Source organism: Xiphophorus couchianus, chromosome 9, assembly GCF_001444195.1.
Source record: "Xiphophorus couchianus chromosome 9, X_couchianus-1.0, whole genome shotgun sequence".
Lineage (NCBI taxonomy): Eukaryota > Metazoa > Chordata > Actinopteri > Cyprinodontiformes > Poeciliidae > Xiphophorus > Xiphophorus couchianus.
This window is the reverse complement of record NC_040236.1, coordinates 29,713,528-29,739,232: the sequence shown is the minus strand read 5'-3', so window position 1 is coordinate 29,739,232 and position 25,705 is coordinate 29,713,528. Positions and strand designations below refer to the sequence as shown.

At 37.4% G+C, this 25,705-nt stretch overlaps 1 protein-coding gene across 1 annotated transcript in view; it reads left to right on the top strand.

The window, feature by feature from the left end:
• ror1 (receptor tyrosine kinase-like orphan receptor 1) overlaps positions 1 to 25,705 on the top strand; it is a 143,928-nt gene that overhangs the window by 68,006 nt on the left and 50,217 nt on the right. The gene's annotated exons all lie outside the window — the stretch shown is intronic.

Sequence of the window (25,705 nt, the reverse complement as noted above, 5' to 3'; positions counted from 1 at the left end):
TCAGTTGGCACACACTGTCAACCACCATTCCTAAATCATCATTAGTGACCAGCCGTTCTGAGGTATTCCTGCTTATTATTTGCTTTTATTCCAGGGTGTGTCATTTATAAAGGCCTCCATGGATAATGACAATGTTATTTGCAAATGAAGACCATGCAATTGGATCTGTCTCCATGCTGGTCAGCATTCCCAGGGTGCATGTTTTAGCAGTGGGTTGAAGAGCAATGCCAAACCCATCAGACAGCAGTTTCTTTCCATGACCTTGGGCAGGAGGCTGGTGATGAGGCCTCTTGGCCTTTTTATAGCCATTCAGCTGCAGCGACATATTTTCAATCATTAATGCCACTCAGCAGGGGCTCGAGTGTAAAGTGGCCTTGAGTGGAATGGTATTCAAATAAACATGTATAAGTTTACATTCATATTGGTTCAAGTTCTGTAGATGATGCATAAGTGTGATTTCTTTTTAAAGAACCGTCACTTGAATAACCAGCTACCTGAATCAAGTTGCAGAAGTTAACATAAATTGATCTAAGATGTGTTTAACAGAATTTTGATCCTCATCTACCAATTTCATTTATGCATTATAGTAAGTTAGAAGAAATTTATCAAAAGTGAAATGCTACGCTACCTAATACCCAATTACATGATTAAATGGCTCCCCTGGATTAAATATTCAGTTTCAAGTGAATAGTGTTCCAGCATTGTAGTCTACCTTTGCGCATGTTAAATAATCTCCAGCAAAGTCAGGCACTGAAACACTATACACAATACAGATTATTTTGTAAATGCAAATTTCTTAGCATATTATGATTTGATAATATTGTGAAATTTTATGCTACATTATCACGATGTTGTGTTTGCAGTGAACGAATATTTACCAATCTTCACGGCTATTGTTTGGAGTGGTTTACATGGTCGATGATTTGACTTTATTCAACCACTAGGAGCCACTCAGTATGCTGACATTTCAGCCCAAACTGGTCAGGCGATTATAAACCTGGCAAAAGAAAAAAAACAACAAATCCCTGGTACTAAAACAAAATAAATTCCTGCTGTGACTTTGCAGTAACACACTGTGAATTAACCACTCTTCTTTCCAATATACATGAACTATATTGAATAAAGGGGCATGACCCACAATACACAGAGCTCATATGCATGCGAAGACTTTATTTTCAAACATAGGGCTTTATTTCTTCATGTTATAAAAATTGCTTTGTATTTGTTAGTGTAGAGGGGTGAAAAACAAGTTGTTAGTAAACAAAACCAAGAAGTAAGAAAATAGGCACCCCAACATAATTTTTCATTTTGTATCTTTAATTTCTCATCGTTATAAGTTCTTTAGTGTTATTTCAGTTAGTCCGTGCAATTCTACACATGGCCGCTAGGGGCGCTGACGCGTTAGTGACAAGAAAAGATTGAGCACACCAGAAGAATAAATCTTCCTGTTGAAGGTAGATTCAACAGGAATCTACCTGTTGAAGGTAGATTCCTGTTGAAGGTATCTACCTGTTGATACCTTCAACAGGTATCAACAGGTACCTGTTGAAGGTTGATACCTTCAACAGGTACCTGCGATATTTTTACTGACCTATATCGCAGGTCAGTAAAAATGTATTTTGATGCATGAATGTGGTGTCCTTCAAGAATTAAGACGTTATAGACTCAAGAGTCAACTGGTGGGTCACTTTGTACAGCTTTGGATTTATATTGTGTAGAAAACGGGATGTATTTCGGGAGGCTAACTAATGCTAATGCGAGCGAACATTGTACATGTGTTGAGCTAGCTGAGAAACAGTTGAAGGACTAGAGATTGAATGCATTTTTAACTTATTGTATTTTTCACTTTTGAAACGGTAAAATACATTTTTCTGGTGTCTTTTCTTTATGGGTTATTTCAAAAAAACACAGAAACAATGTTGTTGTCAAACTCAATGAGTAAATGGTTGCATGAAGAGACAGTATTAATGGAGCAGTTTGTAGTTTTTTTGTGTAAGAGATAAAATACTGTAATGTTGTTAAAACAGTGGATACAGTTAAAAGCTACATTGCTTAAATATTAAAGTATATGTTGTGCAAAATAAAAATTGTAAAAGCTATTAAAATAGTTAAAAGCAAATCCATATATTTTTATTTTGACAGTTAAAAATACAAAAGGTCTGAGGAAAAGGGACAAGATATTTAAGTTAAAACAAAACTAATTGGTTTGGAGAATTAAAAGCTATCTAAAATATTTTGTCATTTAATAAAGTTCATGATGGAGCATGTTAAAATAATTCTCGTTCGGTTTAAAGGGATATTGCAGTCATTTGTAATGTACTGAATCGAAGGGTTATTTGTTGAAGTTATACAGTGATACCTGAAGTATTTGATATGACGTATTGCATATGTAGTGTTGTATATGGAGTACGGTCATCAAGAGAAGAATAAATCTTCTTGTTGAAGGTGAAAGGAGCTCAACGTGTGTATCGTCTTTTCTATATCGCAGCATCACACGTTGAGGGAAGATCATCTACTACATTACCCTCAGCCATCCGAGGTTGCAGGGTAACATTAGCAAAACCCACAGTGGTATAAATATTAAAAGTGGCCAAATTACTTTTCTTTTGTTCACAGCTTTACCTTCCATGGGACTTTGTTGGGGGTTTTCTTTACCAAACATTATATAATGTTTTCTTCCATATTGCTTCCGCTTCTTGGTATATTTTGGTGTTTGTTGCAAGATGTGCAAATGGAATTGGCTGTCAGTAGAGTGTTTTCTTGTGCTGTATGGTACACTTCCTGACAATGTTGTTCCACGGACTATTTGGAACTTTTTTGGCTTATGATGGACGTAAGCATGTTGTCAGCCTTTAAAAGTTTAGGATGCCTGCTTTATGGGGCTGCACTGAGAATTGGGACTATCCCTATTGGAGGCAGTAGTCACAGCTCGTCGCTGCCGTAACTTGCTAAGTGTGGAATAAAGGAAAATGACGACAATCGTGAGAGATCCAGGTTTGCTGTTATTACTAAAAAACAGCCAATGAACATTGAGGTACCAAGAGGGGAAAAATTCCGACATGAGACTGGTTCTCTTATTGATGTGATCTAAATACCCATGTTTCCATGCCACAAATCAACGTCAGTCAAAGAAACAACTTTATTAGTAGACCAATGTGTTTTGGCTTGTGCCCCTCAACAGGGGCACAAGCCTACAAAATAGAAAAACCATTTCTGTGTAAATAAAAAAGTACAAAACGGGGGAAAAAATCAGATGACCTAATCAGACATTCACAGATAAACAGGCTGACCAATCAGCATTCAGTGGGACAGTACTTGCTGAATGTATCATCCCATGGCATAGTCTTGAGATTACTGGACTGAACCAGTAATTTCTGGGTTGAACCATTTCAAATTTTAATTTGGGAGTCACCTTACACACCTGAAAGTGGTTCATTCCCAGAATCTACAGGCAAATGCAGACAAATTTAAATCCTACTAAACAAACACAGGAACTGGTTGGTCTACTAATAAAGTTGCTTCATAGCACTTCAAGGGTTTGTTTACCTTAAGGGATATTTGACCCTCTCCATGTACCTTGAGAGTTGGTGAAGTTATGCCGGAAAAGTTTTGGATTCATAAATCCAAATCAAAGAATATAAAACAAATTTCAAGGATGTCGTAACATCTGTCCCTAAAAAACAAACACTAATGCCAGTTCATAGCTGTATTTATGTTGATCTGCTAATGTTATTGAAAAAATAGTTATCAGGATTTGATTAAGATGGCCTCTTCAGCTCAGACAGTTTTCAACTGCCAACTTCTTTGTAATGTTAAAGTAGGCAGGGTCAAATTGTACCAATTCTTCCATTTATCATCTGTACTTGGTTATTCTTCAAGTATCATTTGGAAGCCTATCTCCAATGGTCATTGGGTGAGAGGCAGGATACACAATGGGCCTAGCCATCACAGGGAAACACAGAAACCCACAGGATAAACAACCAGTTTAACTATTTATTGAAATTAACTTAAGAATCATTGGTAAGGTCAATTTAGGAGAAATTAACTTCACGTCTCTGCCTATTGTGCCTTGTTTTCTGAGCAAATATTGTACCTAACAGTTTGAATGATACAAAAACAAACAGCAGAAACCCATTTAAGATGCTATTATTTGGTCATTTTATGTTAAGTACACATAAAACATGGAGAAGTGTTTGGGGCCACCAATTTTTGTACATTTCAGAGTACAAACAAACTACCCTGTTAAGCATGGTATTATGCAAGCAATAGGTCTCCACTGATGCTTGATGTGCAACAGTGATCAGCTATAAAACCTTGTAGGAAAAGCCCAACACACTAAGCAGTGGTGAACTTTATGGTACAGGAGGTCAGCGGGACAGAAACCAACGCTGATTACTTTATAATAACTCTCGCAAAACAGGTTTTCCTTATTGGCAGCGTCATTATTTTGCACTTGATGGCTGTTAATAGTGCGAGTCCAACATTGTTTTTGTTACGGGTGTTGTTTTCAGAGCTGATCAGTGTAATAGTTTGGCCCTTGGGTGGCTGTAACAGAATTTTTCTGCATATCTGTAATTTCTGAGATGGTAAATGTTACATAAAACACACACAAGACTAAGGAAAACTGAATCAAACGTGAAAAGCCTAATCGTCAGAGGACCTTGTAAAAATACCCAGTAAAGAGAAGGTCAGATTTTCTCTGTCAGCTACATATTTTATGGTTTGGCACTTACTTACATGCAGAGATGCATTTATTCTCGGATATGCATTGGAAGCACCATTATAATGGTTCTGTTTATTAGAAATGTTCAAAAAAGTGCAAAGACAGTCTTACTTGCTAAATCTTACCAATCAATAGAATGAAAAGCAAAGATTAAACATGTCAATTAGAAATTAGTTGTCTGTTTAGGCCATTTCATTATTAACTACATTAAACTGTGCTCTCATATAATGTGTGTGAGGAAGGAGTCACTTTAAAATATGATGTAAATAATAAATGATTAGGGGGTAACATTTTAAAGTGCCTTTAAAATGATATGTGAAGAATATCTATGGTTAGAATTTCTAACTCCAAGAGGTTTTCACATGTTTATTTAAATCATATACATACTTCATCAACCTTGAAAGCTCAGAAAAGTGTGTCAACAATTTTAAATCCAGTTTACTGCTCGACAGACATAGCCAAGCGGTAAACGCTCTAATAGGATCAAAGAATGAAATGCTGCTGTGCTGTTCAGGTTTCCTGGTAACTACAACTAAAGTCAGCTCCCCGTTGATTTGTTCTTTTGACGGTTTGACAAAATGTACTAGTGGTGGGTACACATTGTTCTTGAGGAGATGGCAGGTATTTTTTGTTTTATTTATCTGACCTTTTCATACCTGATGAAAACAATCGAAAATAAGACATGGCGAAGGAAGGATGGTCTCACTTTAGAGGTTACTGACTGGTGATGATGAGTCATTGATGGTAAACCTTAATACCAACTGATTCGAAGCAGTAATGAACTGATGCCCTAAAGTTAACTGAAGCTGAATTAGTATTGTTATGCAGAGCCTAATGCTAGCATCACTCTAGGTTTGTTGGATTTGGCTGCACAAAAAGCCCTCAGATTTAATAAAAGCAATAATGTGTACCTTTGGGGTGAATATCTGTGGTTGATCGTCTGAGATATGAGATGTGTCTACATTTGCAGAGAAAATTAAAACAGCTTTGTGAACCTCAGTTAATATATTTTGCATTTCGCATGACTCTGTGGAATTCATAGCTATGCTGGACCACCATTGCACATGTAACTCCAGAACCTGAAGTACATTGACTGTTTGCACAAGTGTGGAGTAAACTGTCTAATAAAATGAAGGAATAACAATAAAAAAGAGAAGAAATTTCTCCTTGGTGGATCATTGTGCTAAGAAGGGAAATGCGGCAGACATGCAAGTAATAAAAAAAAAGGAAAGATGTGGGGAGAATCCTGTAACACAATATAGTCGTAGATCTACCTACTGTACAATATTTTAAACTGCTTTTACAACATCCCAGTGCACAATTATGGTTGCTCAATTATGCTTTCAAATATATTTTACACACTGAATTTTCAGAAGGAGCATTGTTAGCTTTTAAGAGGTGACCCAACTGTCAGATGCAACAGCACCACCACAATGATATGGATCTGTCTTCTTTTGTTTAGCAGTTTTGTCTTGCATTGGTCATGTCCTCTTTCTCAGTGAGCTTCTTAACATTTGCCCTCCAACATTTCTGTGCAGATCTTTGTCTGCATTTTGTCAATTTAGTTGCCCATTCATGCTGAGTGTCTTCTTTGGTTGTCTTATATGTCCTTACTCCAACCTATTGAAAGATTAAAAGATAGAAAGGGCATCATTCTTTCCACGTTATCTTTAAGTCTTTGCTGTTCCATCTTGGTTGTTCTTCCCCTCATGTGCAAGTGATTAGACAACTGAGCCAAAAGGAAAACACAATGTTTGCTTGCTAGGCAGCAGGCAAGCTCAGAATTCCTGTGGATTTGTAGCAGTGATGGATCATTTAGATCAAAAGTTGTTAAATGCTATGGAGAAACATCTTGGTCTCTAGTAACACAACTTTCTTCCTCTGCTTTTCCGTATTTACCTCAACATGATTTTTTCATTTTTTGACATAGCAGATGAGACAAAGCTCTATTCATCTCCTCTCATATGTCTGCCCAGCTGTGTTATCTCACGGTCAGCCTAGTTTTAATGAAAGGGCAGATAGTCATAGTTGCATAGTTGTGTCTAGTGATTTTGTTTTGTCATCTGCTCTGAGAGTAAAAAACGACCAGTGGTCTTTGTTAATAGCTTGTCTGTGCAGTGACCTTGACAAAGATTGAACTCTTAGAAAAGTTAGCCTGAAAGATGTCTAGGAGTCACAATTGAAGTTCCTAACTACATGAAAAACAGCTGAATTGTCCTATTATGTCCATATGCTAGTTAAGGGGTGCTGTGTAGTAAAAACAACTCTGAACTCCAAATGACAGCAATACGTTTTGTGTTTTGCACATTTACTGTATATATAAAAGTGGTGTCAGTACACCTGAATTTCAAAATTCATACCATTGCCCAGAAAATTTCCAGATATTCTAAACCATACCACAGTGCAATAAATAATAAATCTCTAAGCATAGAGATTGACTGAACTGACCTTTTTCTACTAATTTAATTGATGTTCATAATTTACATTTTTAGAAGCTCCGGGACAAATTTTACATCAACTTCACAGTGTAAGTTAATTTAACTCTGGATTAAGGCAATCCTGCTGTCTTGAATTTTCAAGGTCATTTGAACTTTGCTGGAATAAAGCGGATTTGTAAAACCTAATTTCTGTGCTCAGAGAAACAAAACATTACTGCACTTTAAGAACTTGGCATTCAGACATATGTGGTGTGTTGGTGGCATTGAAATAATCAATATTGACTTTGTGGTGGTATCAACAATCTTCAGTTGTGTATTTTGTTGAAGCAGCAGCTTATCCACAAATTATAGGAAGCAGTAAGCGCATCAGGAAGGCCAGCTCTGTCCTAGGATGCCTCTTCAACCTGGCACAGGAGGTGGTAGATGAAGAACTCTAATAAGATCACTGTTAGTCAATGTCTCACTCCCAATGAATGAAACTGTGGCAAAACATGGAGAGCTACAGGGAAAGACAGTTGCATCCTAGGTGAACAAAGGAGTATTATCACAGGTGCTTCCTTATAGCAGATGTTAGACTTTCTGTCTATCACTGCTCTCAACACACTCAATATGCGTTAACCTTACTGTGCCATATTTTTTAGAAGTGTTTGGCACCTTTTTTAAAGCCTGAATCATTTTTTGTTTTTCTTGGTTTGTGAGATCCTGTTTTTGCTGCCAGGACAGCATGAAGGCCTGTAAATTAAGTCAATTTTATTTATGCAACATCTTTCTCAGAGAGCAGTCACAACGTGCTACACAGTACATCATGTGCCAGATGCATTGCAATAAATGAGGCAACACTGAGCTCGATCAGCCAGGATGATGTAGTTGTGATGAGGTTGCACTCTTATTAAGGGCAGCATCACCAATCCTGCTTAAAATCAGTAGATGATGCGTAAGCAACCACTGGTGCTATCAGACTCCTATATACAGTATTGTGCACTGAATGTATCATCAGTACTCTTAGAAGAGTACCACGCCAGAACAGCAGTTTCTACCAAAAGCTAATAAAGCAGTAAAAGAACAGTTCATAGTCAGTCTGGCCTACTTGTCTGTTGACTGGCGAGTAATGAAAGAAAACTCAAGGACTCAAGATCAGATTGCATTTCATCAAACAAAGAAGGAGCATTTAGAGAGCCTAAGCCTGCAAATGATTTAAATCAGGGGCTCGGCACTGAACCGTACATATGTCGATGCTTAAACTCTATTGTGTGCTCCCCACTGCAGAGAAATAACAGATCTGTTACACAAAAGATGTTTTATGTGCCTGTGCTTGTGTGTTTGTTCCCTCTGCATCTGCTTGTTTCACAGCATTTTGTGGTTACTTAGACTTGGTTTTCTTGGTTTTCCCAGAATCCCTCATTCTGGTTTTCTCCCCTGAAAAATGTTAGCTGCACACTTGTACAAAAATAAATCTACACTTCACAAACGCTGTCCTGGATTGGTCTGTGGAGGGTTACAGCTGGAATCATCAAGTGGTTATATGTGACATGTAAACGTTTTTCTTCTTCTTTATGGTTCTGTTCTGTTTTACTTCCAACTTTTTCTTTTTACAATTACAATCTGTTTACCTCCTTGTTATGTTAAAATGATGCATACTTAGATACATAAATTACTATTAGGCCTGTTGCCTTATGTTGAACTTTAGCTCAGGCAGCAGGTCTCATTTGGATTTATTTTATTCCTATTTAAAATGCTGGCAGAGACTGAAATTGCACTTACTGTTTGCCTGATTCTCATTTTCTTTCCTAAAAAATGTTCACTGATGGAGAAAGCACCAAGACGCCTAAGCAAGATGTAAAATAAATTTGTTGTGTGGAAACCGACAGATAAGAAAAGCAGGATATTTTATAGAGCACTTGTGGCTTTGGTAGATTATACTTTTAATGTAATTTGGTTACAGATCTATGACACACTTGTCCAAAAGGGAAATATAGTGTTTTATTGCTGCAACAGAAAAGATAACTCACTTTAATACTTTCCAGTTTGGGAGGATGGGGCGGAGGGTCTCTTAAACCTATCCAGTTCATTGTCACAATGGGAAACAAGTAATTGTAGAAGTTTTTCAGATTGACTTTAAATGTCTTGTAAGTTTATGTCTAAAACCATTAAAGGAGTCTGCTGAAGAAGCTCAACTGACTCACTGCAGGAAAAGCATGAAGAGCTAAATGGTCCCATAATTTTTAACCCACTGACTGCTGCCAGATCAACAGCTGAATTTTCTGACTGTGATGTCCTGTGTCTATTTAAATGTGTCTTAAGTACTTTGTCAATAAATGAAAATTGTTCCACACCAAGTGATGGCAGAGACACATAAAGAAAGAGTTGTTGGGTGGATCTGGGGCTTTTTGTGAAGCAAAATAAACACTTTCTCATTACGTCTAAATTACCCCATCATCTTTGAAATGGCTCGTGTTGAATATGACTGTTTGTTGGGATTGAAAGAAACTGGATTGGCTTATTTGGAGCATAGATTTTCTGAAATGAGCTGCATTTCCAAGTTTTCAGCCTGCTGTGCTGTTTTAAAATGATTCCTCACCAAAACGATCAAACTGCACAACCTGACTTAAAAAAACAACAAACATCTTACTGAGGAAGAATGAAAATCCTTTTTAAATCTGGAACAAGCTGGTTGTGTTAAAGTCTGGGGATTGTCAGCAGTGGCTGCTCAGTTCAAAGGATTTGTTCTGTATAATAACAGGCAGGCAGACGGAGCTAACAGAGCCCATCCAGCACATGTGAACTATGACACACTTCACCGTCTGTGCCCTCTGTCTTCAGCCTGCAGCTATACAGGATGCCTTTTAGCAAACCTACCTGCACATACACACACAGAAAACCTCAGGATAAGTAATACACCTCTTTTTATGGTCATACATATTTTAAAGTTCATTGTACCCTAAATATTTATTGGCACCTTGGTGATGGTATGTAATGTATCATAATCTCACATGACAAAACAAGAAAAAAAAAAGGGCTGTTGTAAACGAATATTTCACTGATCGAGTAATCTATTGATTATTCTTACGATTAATCGAGTAATCGGATAAAAAAAAAAAAATCTAACATAACAGCAGTATTACTATCGCATATCCACATCAGTCCAATTTTTCACATTTCAGCTTCCCTAACAATAACTTTTCTGTAATTTAGAAAATTAACCTGTAGCAATAATAGCTCACATTCTAAATTAACCTGAAGAAACGTTATACAAGAATCTGAAGTTATATTCAATTTAATAATAAAAAGGCAGGCTCACAAATACGCTAATGAAGAAATGTCTATACTCCAGCTTTTCCTTTATGTATTCATCTTCAGTCAATTTAATAGAAGAACTCTCACCTTGCCCAGACATTTATAGCTTTTGGTTTCACGTTAGCGATGGGATTTGACACCTTTGTTTCACACAGAAACTAATTTACCAACTACGTCCTGCCACGATGAGCTCCGCCACACATTTGTTGAGACCGGGATGATATGAAATAAATTTAACGGTTCCTCTGTAAAGCTACATTTATGTAAATCATCTAATGCACAGCCGCACGCCAACTTTAGTCTAGCCGCTCACCTGTATAAATACACCTACAGCGCTCTTCCCCACCATTCGCTCTGAATCGGCCACCAGGCAGCAGCTCCGGGAGGGAAAAGGCTGCCGTACTCCAGGCATCGCTCTAGTCATTTTAAGGATTCCTATTGGTCCCCCGAAAAACGACAAAGACCCAGACATTATCATCAATCAAAAAAATCCTCCCAGGCTGAACTTGAAAACTGGATGTTATGCTGCTAACATTTAGCTTTTGTCAACAACTCAGGCAGAAGTGAGAGAGCTGTGCAATGCAAGCAATAACCCTGCCGGGGTAAATGGATCTGATGGGTTAAGAAGACATAAATTAATAAAACATAAGTTTATCTGCCTCGAAGCTTTGAGGCAGATAAATTTACCTTGAGGAATTTTAATAATCGAGGTACTCGAATCACTCAAGGAATTATTTCATCCCTAGTTTTAACTTTGAGTACATTTATTAATTTGGGGAAAAAATCCACATTAAGAAACATTTTATGTCAGAGATGCCAGTCTTATTGGCACCCATCTTGACAATACGTACCGGAAGAGCAACAATTACTAAAGCTGGACAAAGATTCAAGTTTATCTTTCTGCTTTTCAAAGTGAGAAGGATGGTAAGAAAGGTAAAGAACGTCTCCATAGCTCAGTGTTAAAGAAGTACAGCAACAAGAGACATTTTGAAATCACCCAGTCTATACAGAAACCATTAGATAGAGTGAAGAAACAGCCTTTTGTATCCTATTATAACAGATATCAACATTGTGCTTTGTTCACATGAGATTATGGATTAATGCAACAAAAACTCCAGGTAGGGTGTCACACAGTGGTGTAGTTGGTAAAACTGGATTTGAATTGTGGCCTTGGGTCTGTCTTCATGGAGTTCATGTTCTCCATCTGCATGCATGGGTTCTCTCCTGGTACTCTGGCTTCCTCCCACAGTCCAAAAATATGGTTGTCAGTTTAACTAACTGTTTAACTAACTAATCCGATGGATGCTACTAGTAGACAGAAACTTTTGAATCATCAGGTGTGTCAGCAAATTAAAAACCCAAATTAAGTCAGAAATAGTTTGCCTGAATCATATCCAAGATTATTCCAGGACCCAAAATCTAAATTCTCAGTTAAATCTGTGGAGCAGTGGTGCACAAGAGATTTTCCAGGAGTATCTAGAAAGATTAAACTAAAAGGAATGATCAAAGATTCCTCTCTTGGTATGTTCTAACCTTGTAAAATGTAATAGTAATTGAGCTCTTGGAAAAGGAGGTTGTACAAAGCAGCTTGAGTGCCAGCAAGTGTAGTAAAAGATTTCATGTAAAAACATGTTTTTCCTAAAGCCGTCTCTCAATCAGTGTGTGGCTGTAGGTGGCGTAGTATCACACTGTTGCGTCATTACTTTGAATCTTAGTCTGTGATCTTTCTGTATGGAGTTTGCATGTTCTCCACATGTACTGTATGTGTGCTTCCTGTTTGGGTTCTCCAGCTTCTTCCCACACCACAAAAACATGACTGTTAGGTCAACGTGTTACTCTTAGGTATGTGTGTGGGTGTGTGTGTGTGTGTTTTCATTGCTGTCCATCCTATGTGTTTCTGTGTTGCCCTGTAGTGGACTGATGACCTGTCCAGGATGTATCCTACCTTCCCTACAATGACTGTATTGTAGCGTAGACAATGGATGGATGAATTAATGTACCCTAATTGACAAAGGTTATTGTTTTTTAGTCTGGATTTTGCCACGACAATAAAAATGGATTTTATTTTTAACATTTTTTACACATCTTTTCCAATAATAATAACCGTCTCATTGTAGTTTCATTCTCTTTATTTATTCACCTGTGCTGTTGAAGAGACCCATGCACATGTTTCTGTTCAGATGGGTTCCCCCACCTTACATTATACCTTTTAATGCCTTCCATAAAAACGTTTACAAGCTGGAGAAATGATTCTGAAACTGCAGAACTCTATGCTGTGATAGAATCATCAAAGACTCAAGGTATTAGAATCTTTTTCCATCGTTGTTTCAAAGTCATGATAAACTGTTTAAAGCTATGCACACTGTTTGGATCCAAGCTCGTTTTGTTACCATGGATCACAAACGAAGACACTGTCTGTAAGACCAGCAGTCCATTCTTCAGCGTCTCTTTCTGTTTGCCTTTTGAAGTAGAGGGAGGATTGTTTATGTTAGCATGAACCAGACCTGAGCCCATCATGGCTTTATTGCTTTGAAAAGGACCCAGGGCACTGTGTAATGCATTTAAAAGAGAGACACTGTGTACAGTAGAGGGAATGCTGGAGGGGGCAGAGCTGGAAGACTGGAAATCCTGCAGTTTCATTGAATAGACGCAGCGTGTGCATTGCTCTCTTGAGCGGAAAAGAGTAAACATTTGGAATAAAAGAAAGAATGTCACTTTAAACGTTCATCTAGTTTACTTTCTCCCCTCTTTGCTCACTTGTTTTATTCGCTGAGGCAAACATTTGATCCTACCGGTGTTTTGACCTGAAGACGGAGGGGGGGCCAGAAGAAGAGCTTTAAGGCTGCATGTGTCACCAATTACACCACCGAGATCAGGCAAGGTAATTCACTGCTTCACTCAGTGATGCGTGGACAGGCCTAATGAAGCCCAGAGCGGCTCCAGTCTGATGCCACGTTCACACAGCTCACCGCATTTAAAAGCTGATATTACAAAGGTTTTCACACTCTTTCGTCCTTGTAGACTGCAATTATGGAATCGTCCCTTAAGTGGTTAATGTGGTCTTATCATCAGTAAACTATTCAGACTTTGAGTGAACAGATTTTGTTGTGCTAGAATACCAAAAATACCAGACTTTGACACAACTGTGTTGAATGTGGCTAAATGTTTTCATTAACTTTTCATTCTGTACCAATGCATACACCCGTTATCTGGGATGTTCCACTCCAACATGTCAGAGCCATCATATGGCAATTCTTGGCAGCATCAACTGACCTCGGTTGTTTATGACAACTGAATGTAGCTTTTACATTGTTGGTGAAGAGTTTTTGCCTTCTCTTAAAAATTGTTTTATAAGAGTTGGCAAAAAACACTCCCTCTTTGGCGGGTTTTAGAGCATTGGATGTCTGTTTAAGATCGCGCCTCAGCATCGCAATTAAATGTAAGTCTGCACTGCTCCGTGTTTTCTCCTTTTGAAGTTGTGTGATTCTCACTGTGGTTTACTGGCCTTCGAAAAGGTTTTGCTACACTTTCCAGATTGATAGATGTAAATATATTTGATTTTCATCTGTTTTAAAATTTCTTTAGATTGGGGCGTCATGTGATGTTTTTTGAGATCTTGCTATATGCTATTTGACTTGTTTCTTAATGCCAACACTAGAAATGATTTGTGGCTGAAAAAATTGAACAGAAAAATGTAACTGATAGAAAATGTGGTTAATCATGGCAAATGCATGGTTTAACAAGTGGGATAATTAATTTATTACATAAAGTTTCTTTTGGTTGTTTTTTTTCTGGAATTAAGAGAAATTCTCATGTAAACTCGGTATAGTATTGAAAATAATTTGACTGAAACATGAATCTAACAAAAAAAGAAAGGCAAAAACAGAACAAATCTGGGAAAATACTTTCTACACAGCTGTGTGCACTGAATAGATTTTATTAACTTTTAATGTAGCTTGGACATGGTACCAGCAAGTACATCATTTTAATGACTTAAGTGTGTATGGAGGATTTCAGAACATTCTCAACAATTACTAATTAACTATGAAGTAGTTTGTTGTATTGTTTTCAGCCATCTGTAATGTATTAATATTATTGAAAAGTTAGTTTGTAGTTTTAAGAGGTTAATATTATGATTTGCATGTATATTATTCACTAATATAATGTGCAACAAAAGAAACATTAAATCTTACTGGCTATTCACTGAAATTTTCTGTAAGACATTGAATAGGGGGATAAATTTTAAAGAAGACATTTCAACTTATAGATTCATATGAAGTTATTGGAAAGTTGAGTGCGCACTGCAAGGCAAGATACAACACATATAGAGTGGAAAAAGGTTTTATATAAAAGTTATGCAACATCACTTTTCTGTAAACCATAGTGATGCACTCTAAGCAAGAAGTAAGTGTTTCCTGACAGGACAAGTTGAGATGTTGTAAAAGTTTAAACAGTCAATAAAAACTTATACAAAAATGCACATAGAACATATGTTACACTAATGAAAGTAAGTTGTGCCGCACTCAAACCAAATGAGCTAAGCTGGAAATGAGCTAATTCATGAGGCATCTTCCTGTTCTGATCTGCCTGTTGTTCTTTTTATTGACTGTGTTTGAGATGGAAAGGTCATAAAAGGTATTTGAGGGAAAATGAGTTAATCATTAATGTGGTGAGACTGTGGAGACGTTTTCTGAATGCTTTCCAGGATGAGTTGAGTCAGCCTCCTCATCAGACCTTTAGTGAAATAAAATGCTTATTAGGGGAAGCTTAGAGAACAGAGGAGAAATTTCACAGACAAACTCATGTCAAAATAAATAAACTGGTGTTATGGCCAGCAAAAAAAAACTGAATTCAGTCTTTCAGTTTTTTTGCCCTAAATATTATACATAGATATTTTGCTCTTTTTTCTCCTTTGCCCCTTTTCAGAATTGTTTCCATGATCTTTTCCTCATTATGCACCAATAGTTCCCAAAACACATCAAATAGTCAATTCAGTGTTTCCATTCCACGAGCTTCCCACATTGTTTAGTTTACTCTGCATGTTCTCCACAGTTTTATTACTTTCACATGTCCAACATTTCTTCTACGTTTTCCCTTTCTTTTTCCTCCTCACATCATGTGGTCCCCTTTTGGCTTTCTTTGAAAACTAAGCAGATCCAGCCAGGTGTCTTCACCTCTGCTGTAGTCCTTCATTTTTCCAACGCTATTGGTATGCAAAAGAAAATCTACACATCAGAAAGTTTGAGTTTGCTCATAACTTGCAAGCTTTCTTTTTCTTTCTGAACCTTGTTTGACATTTATTGCCTTTTTCTGCTTTCATCTGTTGGACAGATTGAATCCTAATCCTTTTTAATAGAGCAAGAAATGAAAATGGTTTATTGGTAATTTTCTTTTAAAATGGTAATTGTGGAATATGGCAACGTTAACCAATAAGAGGTAAATTAATCATCTCTAGGTTCATATTTTGTTTGATATTGCAGTACGTGCATAAGCGCAGCATGTACATTTATTCTGCTTCCAGTTCTTTAGTTCACATGGTTATTTTCTTAATTGTTGTGGTATCTCATCCTGAATTCCTACAGTGCAAATTGCTGGCTCTTCAAACTTTTTCCTGAATAGTGGAAAGCTGTTTGGATGCCGACTCTGCGGATTTGTCACTCTGCCTGATTTTCAGCCCTCTTTGAGTCTCCCTTTCTCCTCCAACCTCCTGTCTTCCTCATTACCTGCCCGCTTCTTAGTCCAAACATGTCAAGGAATGCCGATGCTTATTTTCTTGACCTGTGACAAGGAGACGTTTCCTGCAGAGAAGTCTGTGTGATTGACAAGTAAGCCTGTGCTGCAAACGTTCAGATGTTCTCTGTTTGCCAGATGCGCACTGTACAGCTTTTTCAAAACTGCTACAGAGACTAATGCCTGGCGGAAAAATCAAGGAACCAAAATGACATGGCATGCATTTATTGATTCAATTTTTTTGTTGTTGCATTCTTTGAATTTTTCATGCATTTTGAACCTACTATGCCTGTCTCTGCAGATGTATTCTTTTGTAAATCTGTTGTTTTCATACAAATCAATTTCTCACTGCATCCCTATCTTAATCCCCTGCTTGTCTGGAGTCCTGGAGGATTCCTTGTGACGGAAACTATCCTTTAACTTCAGGCACTGGGAGCTGACTCAGCTATGACTCGATGGAGACATGATGTCTCACACCCAGTTTCCCAGAAGCATCTGAGAATTATCCAGATTTTATTAATGCAGCTTGAAGCCTTCACACTGAGTCCACTTTTGTTTATTGAACAAATTTGTGAATTTTACAATGATTGTTAATGAAGAATTAACCAGCCACATTAGTTAAATTTTCTGTATAATGACGCATTGTAATAAAATGTCAAATTAGGTCTTCTTTATTTAGATTTTGTCTGTTGTTTGGCCTCAGTGCAGCACTTCAGCCCACTAATTGCTAAGAGTTTCAGTTATTCTAAGAATGACTAATGTCAGCTTAAACTGCTTGCCAAAACAAACCATAATGTCTCTTTTTCTTTAATCTGTGTCCAAAATACTTTTTAAGGCACAATTTCCTTCCATGTTTATGGCACCACTCCCAAACAACTATGAGTTGTGGCTCTGTGTGTAAAATCTATATTTACCACATGGGAGAATCCTCCATTTCACTTTATTTCTTCTTAAAATAACAACATCTAGACTGCACGATATTATTAAATTATCTGCAATTAAACTTAAGATAATATCTTAAGAAACAGGAGAATGATTGAAAAGGCCTTATTTTCACTAATTCAGTTAAAAATTCAAACTCATATTATGTTTTAAACTTATTACACACAAATTGATATATTTTTAATGTTTATGCTCACTTTGTTGATTAAGGCACACACAGCGAATAGCAACTCGACATTTAAATTTTACTAGTTTGCAACACCTGTTCACCTAAAAAAAAATTAACATAGAAATGTTGCCCTTTTTGTAAGATCCAATCCCAGGAAAGGTTACTGATTTGATGTTTGTCCAGCAGTGCCACAAAAGTTCACTGCCAAAGTGCTGGTTGCCTACAGACTGCTTTGTCCAGGCCAGATAAGGGAAAGTTAAGTGGAAGAAAAACAATGTTGTCAGAAATATTTCATGATCGACGGGAATAAACACAGTTTGCTTTGAGGCAAAGCGTATTCCAGCATTTGGGGGAGGTGCTCACCAGGTTCTTGGCATGCATTGATTTATTTAGATCATGAGCTGTAACTTTCTCATGCCTCATTAAGCCAATGCTTAACCGGAGATATCAGCCAAATTACCTGGGCTAAGGAGAAAAACACTGGACTCCTGCCAGTGAATTCAAAGTCCTACTTTCAGATGGAAGCAACTTTCACGTTTAATTTGAACATCAAGGTGAACATCGCATATTTTGAAGAAGTGGAGAGGTACAGAATTTAAGCTACTGTATGTAATTTGTGAAGTTTGCACCATCTACTTCTAGTAGATGGCACTGTATTTTATCAAATCTAATTTCAGCTGTCTACTTGGAAATGTTATAGCAATTCATACTTCCCTCTACTCAAAGATTTTATGAAGATTCTGATTTTATTTTCCAGCAGAACCTGGCAGCTGTCCACACTGGCAAAAGCACAAATACCTGCTTCAGTGGCCATGGGAACACAGTTTGATTGGACAGAAATATCACTTGACCCCACTAAGAATCTATGGAATATTAATAAGAGGAAGATGAGATATAAGGTTTCATGCAATCGATATAAAAAAATAAATACATAAAAAAAGGATTTGGGGTTTTCATTGTCTGTAAGCCATAATTAGCCAAAATAAAAGTAACACACTCTTTACTTCACTTTTGACATCCTTGTCATGTAAGCTTTTTTGTTAATCTAGCAGCATTGTCTATGCCATCTATGCCACATGTCAGTTGTCGAAATCTTTTCAAGATTTCAACTTCAGGGAATCCTGTTGTTGTCTATGTTGGTTTGGTTTCCCAGAGCATTCACACATGCGCAGGCAGGGATTTAACATGGCATGTTTCCTATTCACACCATTCAGTCTGTTCTCTTACACGATACCTAATTTACAGAAAAGTCATGCACAAAACGTCAAGAAAGATGTCTATATCCCCGTCCTGCACTCAGACAGTCTGACTGACTTTGGCTTCAGGTCTTAAATCTTCCTTGACACTCATGACCTGTGACAGACATCTCAACCCAGGGGGAAAACAAAATCTCCAATATACTTCTAGTCCCAGCTTTTCAAGTAATGTTCTTCAAACATACAGGTGTGATGACTCTCGTCATGATGCATGGACAGGAAAAACTACAGCCGCTGGAAATTACGTCAGGCTCTCAAGGCCCGATGTGTCAGCTTTGGAAGCAAATTGGTTAATACAGAGACATGAGCTGTTGGGCTCACACATCTCCTACCAGGCCATGTCAGGTGAAAACAGATGAGATGCACAGTAGGTGGCAACATGCTGTTGCACATTCCTCAGCAGTCTGCTTACACCACTGGTAACTGGAGCCAAGGGGAACCTCACCCAAAAATGGACTAACCAGGTCCGTTTTAGATCAGCGTGGCCTCCACTGCAGAGCCTCACAGGAGCAGTAGAGGCTCCTGCACCAGGAAGCAAATGCTAGATCAAGTTTTACCGCCATGTTCCTACATTCAGTATAGGTCTAAATACAAATTCCATACTTGTTGTGGTAATGTGTCTCCATGTAGCAAAGAATTACCAGTATAAAGTTGCTACATGACAAGATAGGGTAAATCCAACATTTCATTTAAAATTATAGATGAGATGTATAATTTCATCTATTATTTAAATTTTAAGGCTGTTCTTAAAATTTCTAAGAACACAGCATCACATCAAATGAAACCAGCATAAAACCAATTAATTGTTAAAAGTGTGTGAAAAGATAGATCTGGACTTGTTCTTTAGTTTAGATGCAGTTAGAGTCAAGTCTCAACATGTTTATATTTCCCTCTTTCCTCCTTGTGACAATGTTAAGAAGGGATGGTGGTTGTCTAGTCCAGATTAAATTAAAATGGGAATCCCTTCATTAAAATGTTTTTTTTTTTGAGGGTTTGTTTTAGTCTTCTCGCATAATAGAAATACCAAGTGGTATCATGATTCCCAGGTCCAATTCAAGTAAACAGCATTCCTCAACAGAGATGCATCAGCTGTCCATCAAATAATGTCCTTATTGTTTTTTATTTAAAGAAGCATCCACAGCAATTCTGTTAAAACTTGTTCCACCCTGTTGACAAAATACCACAATATTCAGAGTCCCATAGCTGCTCTTCTTTTGCATGGCATTAATATTAATAAATATACTATAGTATAGTTTTAGATGAAAACATTTTCAAAATACATGAGGAAGGATTTTTTTTCCTAGATTAATTGCCGGAAGATAAAAGACCGACAAAGTCACCATGATAAGGATAATGGCAACAAAAAAAAGTATTGCCTGGCAACAAGATTGGCTACTCTGAGAAATCCAGTTTAAGGGAAGTTACAAAGAAAGAAAGCTAAGCTAATGCTAAGCTAATGTTTTGAATTTATTCAAAATATTTACATTGTGAACATTTTACAGCATAGCAAATGTTTGTGTATTGACATTTATTATTGTTTTTTATGACTGGCTATGCCACTTGCTAGCGTTAATATTTGTTTTATAAACATTAGCAATCACAATGATCTCTTCTGTCTTGGTGTGCCTCATCAGGATATATAAAAGTTCTCATAAACATATTTTGTTACTGTGCTGAGTGCTAATTGAAACCATGATATGATGTTCAACATTTTGATTAAGCCTCTAAATACATTAATGATCCCATAAAAGCCTGTGCTGTAAATCTGTTCATCTTTGCACCTCTTTTGGAGGTCAGAGGTCTCAGAAGGTCTTGAGGGGTCAGTGTTTCTCGAGTGTTGCGTTGCTCGTTGTTACTCGGCTTTCTTCAGGAAGCGCTGAGGAATGGCGGGTGGTGACAGTTGTCACCATGGCCCTTATACTGCTTAAAGGAGGTCTTCTCAGCACTTGTTGATGTGTGTCACTTTCAGCTTCTTCACGATGTGTCGGATTTCTCTAAGGTAGCCGTGCAGCAGTCCAACAACACATCACCATGGATTGCATTCCATTTCCATCTTGTGTGTGTGTGTGTGTGTGTGTGTATCAGTTAACAACATAATGTCTTAGGTGTAACAAAGCATGAGTTTCAAGGATTTCCTGGATAACTGATGGACATATACTGTTATCTGACCTTTTATAATAGTTTTTTTTTTTTAAGAAAATGTAGCATAGTTCTGACAGATAGTTGTAACAGAGCACTGTATTCCAGTCTGAGCTCTTTCTTTCTGTCATGTCTTCTTTAGATGTTCTGATCCAGAAAGTGCCTTGTCACACAGCCTGCTATTATCTCCCCTCACCTCCTCCCCCTGGACTCACACTCACCTCTCCATCTGTGGTCTTATAAGGTTACAGAGCAGGATAGATGCAGGGGTGGGTGTGTATGGGTGTTTGTGTTGGTTCCTGTGTTCTGTGGTCCATGATGTCCTCAGGTGAACAGTTCTGAACTGGGCTCGGTTTTGTCTCTGTTTCTGCTTCGATTGGCCCTGGGAACAAATACCTGCACACAAACCTGCAGGTGCAGCTATGGAAGCGTGCACGCCTATAGAGCGTTTCTTACTCCACTGTCTTTCTGTTTGTAGTTAAAGGATTGTTTTTGTATTATAACCTGGACCTGAGTTTTTTTTCTGTTATGGCTCTGGATTTGGTAATATTTTGTCTTTGCAAGTAGTTTTGAAATGTTTGTGTAACACTCAATAAAAGGAGGCCTTTTTGCTTACCAAATGTTTAGTGCAACATTCTTTATCTGAAGTCCTCTGAATTAAGAAGGTATCCTTTAGCACGGTTGTGCATATAGAAGTGCTTCAACAGCTAATTTTCTTTTGGGAGTGCTCAGATCAATCAGCCCAGATTTCATTGGGTGATCACAGGCACCCAATGTGAACATGTGAAAACGATCTTATTTACCGATCTTATCTGGCTCTGCAAACAATTGGCATGGGTCAGTTATACCCAGGCTTTAAAAAGATTTGGTTTTGAGGCCACAAAAAGTTTCCATTTTGCTTGTATCTATAATTTCAAATGTTTTCAATCAGATTTCTTGGGATTGGTCAATTTCCTCCAGCTGACGGAGCTAAGCCTAATACTCTTTGTACATCTCATAAACGAAACAAATCTAACTGTTTAAAATTTTCTCCAATCATGAAAAAGATGGACAGTTGTTGTGGACTAACCAAAGGAGCACTACCTATAAGTCTTATTGAGATCATTCTGTGTAACCGTTGCATGTTGTTTTGCTGAAAAAATTGTTAAAATACCATCAGAAAACATTTCTACTGACCTGTGTCTTCACAGATATTTTTTCCATCTGATTGTCTTACTGTTCTTTGTCTAACTTTAGGCTCCAAGACATCCATGTGTGACTCTCCTTTTTGACTATTTTCATTCCACATGATGATGATTTATACTCGGTTCAGCTAATATAAACCTGCACTGTAAAAAGAGGTCACTGAAAAAAAAATAGTCTTCTCTGAGAGTTTATCTAGAAGTTTCCTTGTTGCTGTTTTTCTACTTTAACTCATACTTTCCAAGTATTTCCAGTCCTCTATTTTTAGGAGGAGGTTTTTCTATGAATCCCCCCATTATGGCATATTCAATAACATTAATCTGTTTTAGTTCACTATGATTGAAGTTTTCCACTAAGTTTCCTCATCTTAAACCTTATTCTGCCAATAGTTCATTAAAGTGCAATAGCTCTGGTTTTATATCTTGGACCTGAGGAATTGTGGGTTTGATCTAGTCTCTGTATTATTTATGAATGGACTGCTTCGGAGACATTAGTCAACATTTAAATTCTCAACGGTTTCCTTTACGTAAATATGAGGAGCACTTTAGATGACCTGGTTGATATATGGGAAAATAACCATTTCTCAAGTAGAAACATCTCATTTTATAAGATTAGATGAGAGAGAGGGCTGATGAAGATAAATGGGAGGCAGAATTAACTATCATCCCTAATTTTCTGTGCATTTGTCCCTTTCATCTCTTTAAGGCAGAAATATTGCACTGTAAAAATGTTGGGTTTGCCCTCGTTCCAGATAACCTCTCAGTTAGGTCAAAGTTCCGTCTAACTGGGATGGAAGAAGTCTTTGGGAGAGGCCTTAATAACAGAGCGGGAGCGCTCATACATCAGTCTTCCTCACCACACCAACCACCCTGGCTCCAAACACAGCCCCCAGACCATATAACAGCATATTAGTTGTTACAATATGCATAACAGTTCAAATTGAACATTTCTGATTTCTGGTTAAGCTTTGCCCTTCGAAGCTGCTCTTGTTTCTCATTCCTTTGTGCTCCTTAGGCTCTTTGCTCAATTCCTTTTCCTCATTCCCGAGCTCAGCTCTGATTCCCATATGTTGCTGTCACAGCAAAGTCACACTAAAATCTGATAGGTTTATGGTTCTTAAGCTTGTGTCGCTGCCTAATTTTTATCTTCAGAAGCCAAATACAGCTGGATGAGGATGAAAGGCTGCTCCCATTTTACTTTCTGTGAACTTTGAATGTCTTAAATCCAATTGCAATTTTAACCCCTTTCACACTAGCGGTGGCAAACAGCTGCAAATAAAATTTAAAAAACTTTCCAAATTAGGTGAGATCTTTTTTCACTTCCAAAGCAAAATCTAACAGAAATATTTTTAAAAGCTTAGTTGTTCACATTCCATTACTTTTAAGTCACTGAAGTGGAAACTTAAGATATAAAGTTGATATAGACAAATTAAATGAAACCTCACTTCCTCTTTCTCATACTTGTGTAATGTGTAATGAGAAGCTTATATATTAAATATTTTCAAGAGCAGAGGCGTGACATTTGGGGATCGTTTTGATTAATAAAAAATTCATTGCATTTTTAAAGCCTGAATGAAAAATATATCAGACTTAAATTACTTATCCAATTGTCTATCCATCTGTCTGTCCGTCCATTCAGAAATCGAAGTATTCTTGTTTACAGGTGCTGTTCCTGGCACAAATCAGGCACAGGAGTGAAATTCTGTTTCACTGTTAAACATACAGTATATTCTTACAGTCAGTTAAATTTACTTCACAGTCAGTTGGATAAAGTTGTATATTATTTGTATTTGTTTACATCTCATCACACTATCTAAACATATGGGGGACAGTGAGGTGGGTGAAGGATGTAGAAACTCAGTTAAAAGTTACCCAAATAAAAAAAGAGAAAAAAAATTTACAACCATGGAAAAAAAATTGTCTCTTTTCATCTGAGTATTTTTTGTCATCTGTGTCTATGATTCCAAAGAAAATTTCCCAAATTGCCTCCACTATATTATTACTCTATTGCCTTTATTAACACAACAGTCAGTACTTCCTTCAGTCCCTCTGTTCCCGCTTTTCCCATCACCAGCTCTAACTGCTGAGCTCTCATATTGCTGTTGCGCTCGACTTGTTCTGCCTTGCTGAACCCAGTGAGCTGCAACGCCTTTTCTCCTCTGTCTTTTGTTAACTGAGAAGCTTGAGGCTTCTGAAAGTCTGTCGGGACAAAAAAAGGAAAATTAGACTCACTTTGAGGCCAAAACTTCCTTTGATACCACATCATGTTAAGGAACCAACCATGTTAAGGAAACAACCAATATTTCACTTTTATTCCCACACAACAGTACACTTGGTGAAAAACCTGCAGCATCATTTGATAATAAATGAACTCTATGGAATAGAGTTTATTGAGCTCCAGTGTTGTTAAGTTTGCTCCCTTTTAGTGCTGTGGATATCAGGAACCACAGCGCTTACCATAACTGAATCTGCAGCTTGTTATCCAGTTGTCAGGACGTCGGACGTCCTTGGTGACAGGTGTAGAGGCCTGAAGCATAGCTTGTTAACACCAAGGACCACCGCAAAGTTGTTCCCACCCCGAGACAGAACGTGTGATCCAACATATTATCACCTAATTAGTTGGGCTCTCTGTTTGTCCCTGAGGAACATTGATTTTCACCATGTGCTACCATCTTACATGGCAGCACATGTAAGATTTATTTCACATTTTAAAGTATATTTGTTATTTTTACAATAAAAATTTCTGGTTAAGAACAGTAAAGTGAAAAGAACATATAAGAATGCCATTCATTTTTTTTTTACTAGTTTTTCAGTTGTAAGCAGGCATTTGTAATATATATAAGGCGCTGTGGGAGTCACCATAAAATAGGCTTTTAATATTTTTAAACTAAAACAAAATAAATTCACATTTTACACCACCTGATTTGATAGACTGTGTCAGTTAGATTTGGTAAATCATCATCTTAACTCTGGTTTAGGTCTCAACATTTCCAAATCTAAGCTAAAACAAGAGAGTAATTTTACTGGAGTCACTTCAGCATTTATGTGATATCCTGTTAGTTTTGCTTTCTCTCACTCTCTCGCAGCCTCAATGAACAGTACAGTGCCACATGTACTGAAAAAATGTATCTGCTAAATATCTTCAAACATTTCTGTGCTACCTCTGACCTCATTAAAAATACCCAGTCTTCTTCCCACAGTAAAAACCTGCTCACAAAAGAGTTTAAGCTGTCACCGTGATCTAATTTCTGATGGGTTAGATAGATTTTTGGGTCACTAACTGACCAGTCATGAATCAAATTGAAAATTGACTGATTAAGTTCAAAAGCTAATTTCTCTATCCATCTCTGTTTTCATTTGTGGAACAAATGCAGAAATATTTATTCGTAGAGATTATGTCTTCAGAATAATTTTTATTTTTTTATTTTTTTCTTCGTCATTGCACAAGCCTACATTTTCTGCATATGTTTGTCACTGAGATGGTGTGTGTGTTATTCATTGCACACAGCGATGCATACAAACACAATGGGATGTCACCTGTGTGTTTTATGTTAACTCTGAGAATCATTTGTAGTGCAGGCTGTTGTTTCTTTTCATGGTTGGCTTTTTAATTTGCAGGGAATCACCCATGACCTGCAGCATCACACACTGAAGCCCATTTTCAGCCTCCTGTAATGAAAAGCGTAGCTCTGTCGTCAGTTGGTAATAAAGGAGCATTAGGCCCAAATGGCCTGCTGATAGGCTCCCTGTTGTACAATCAGTCCTTTGATCTGCATCAGCAAACCTACACCATCACCACATGTATTTATGGAGTATTTTTCATGTTTCTGCAA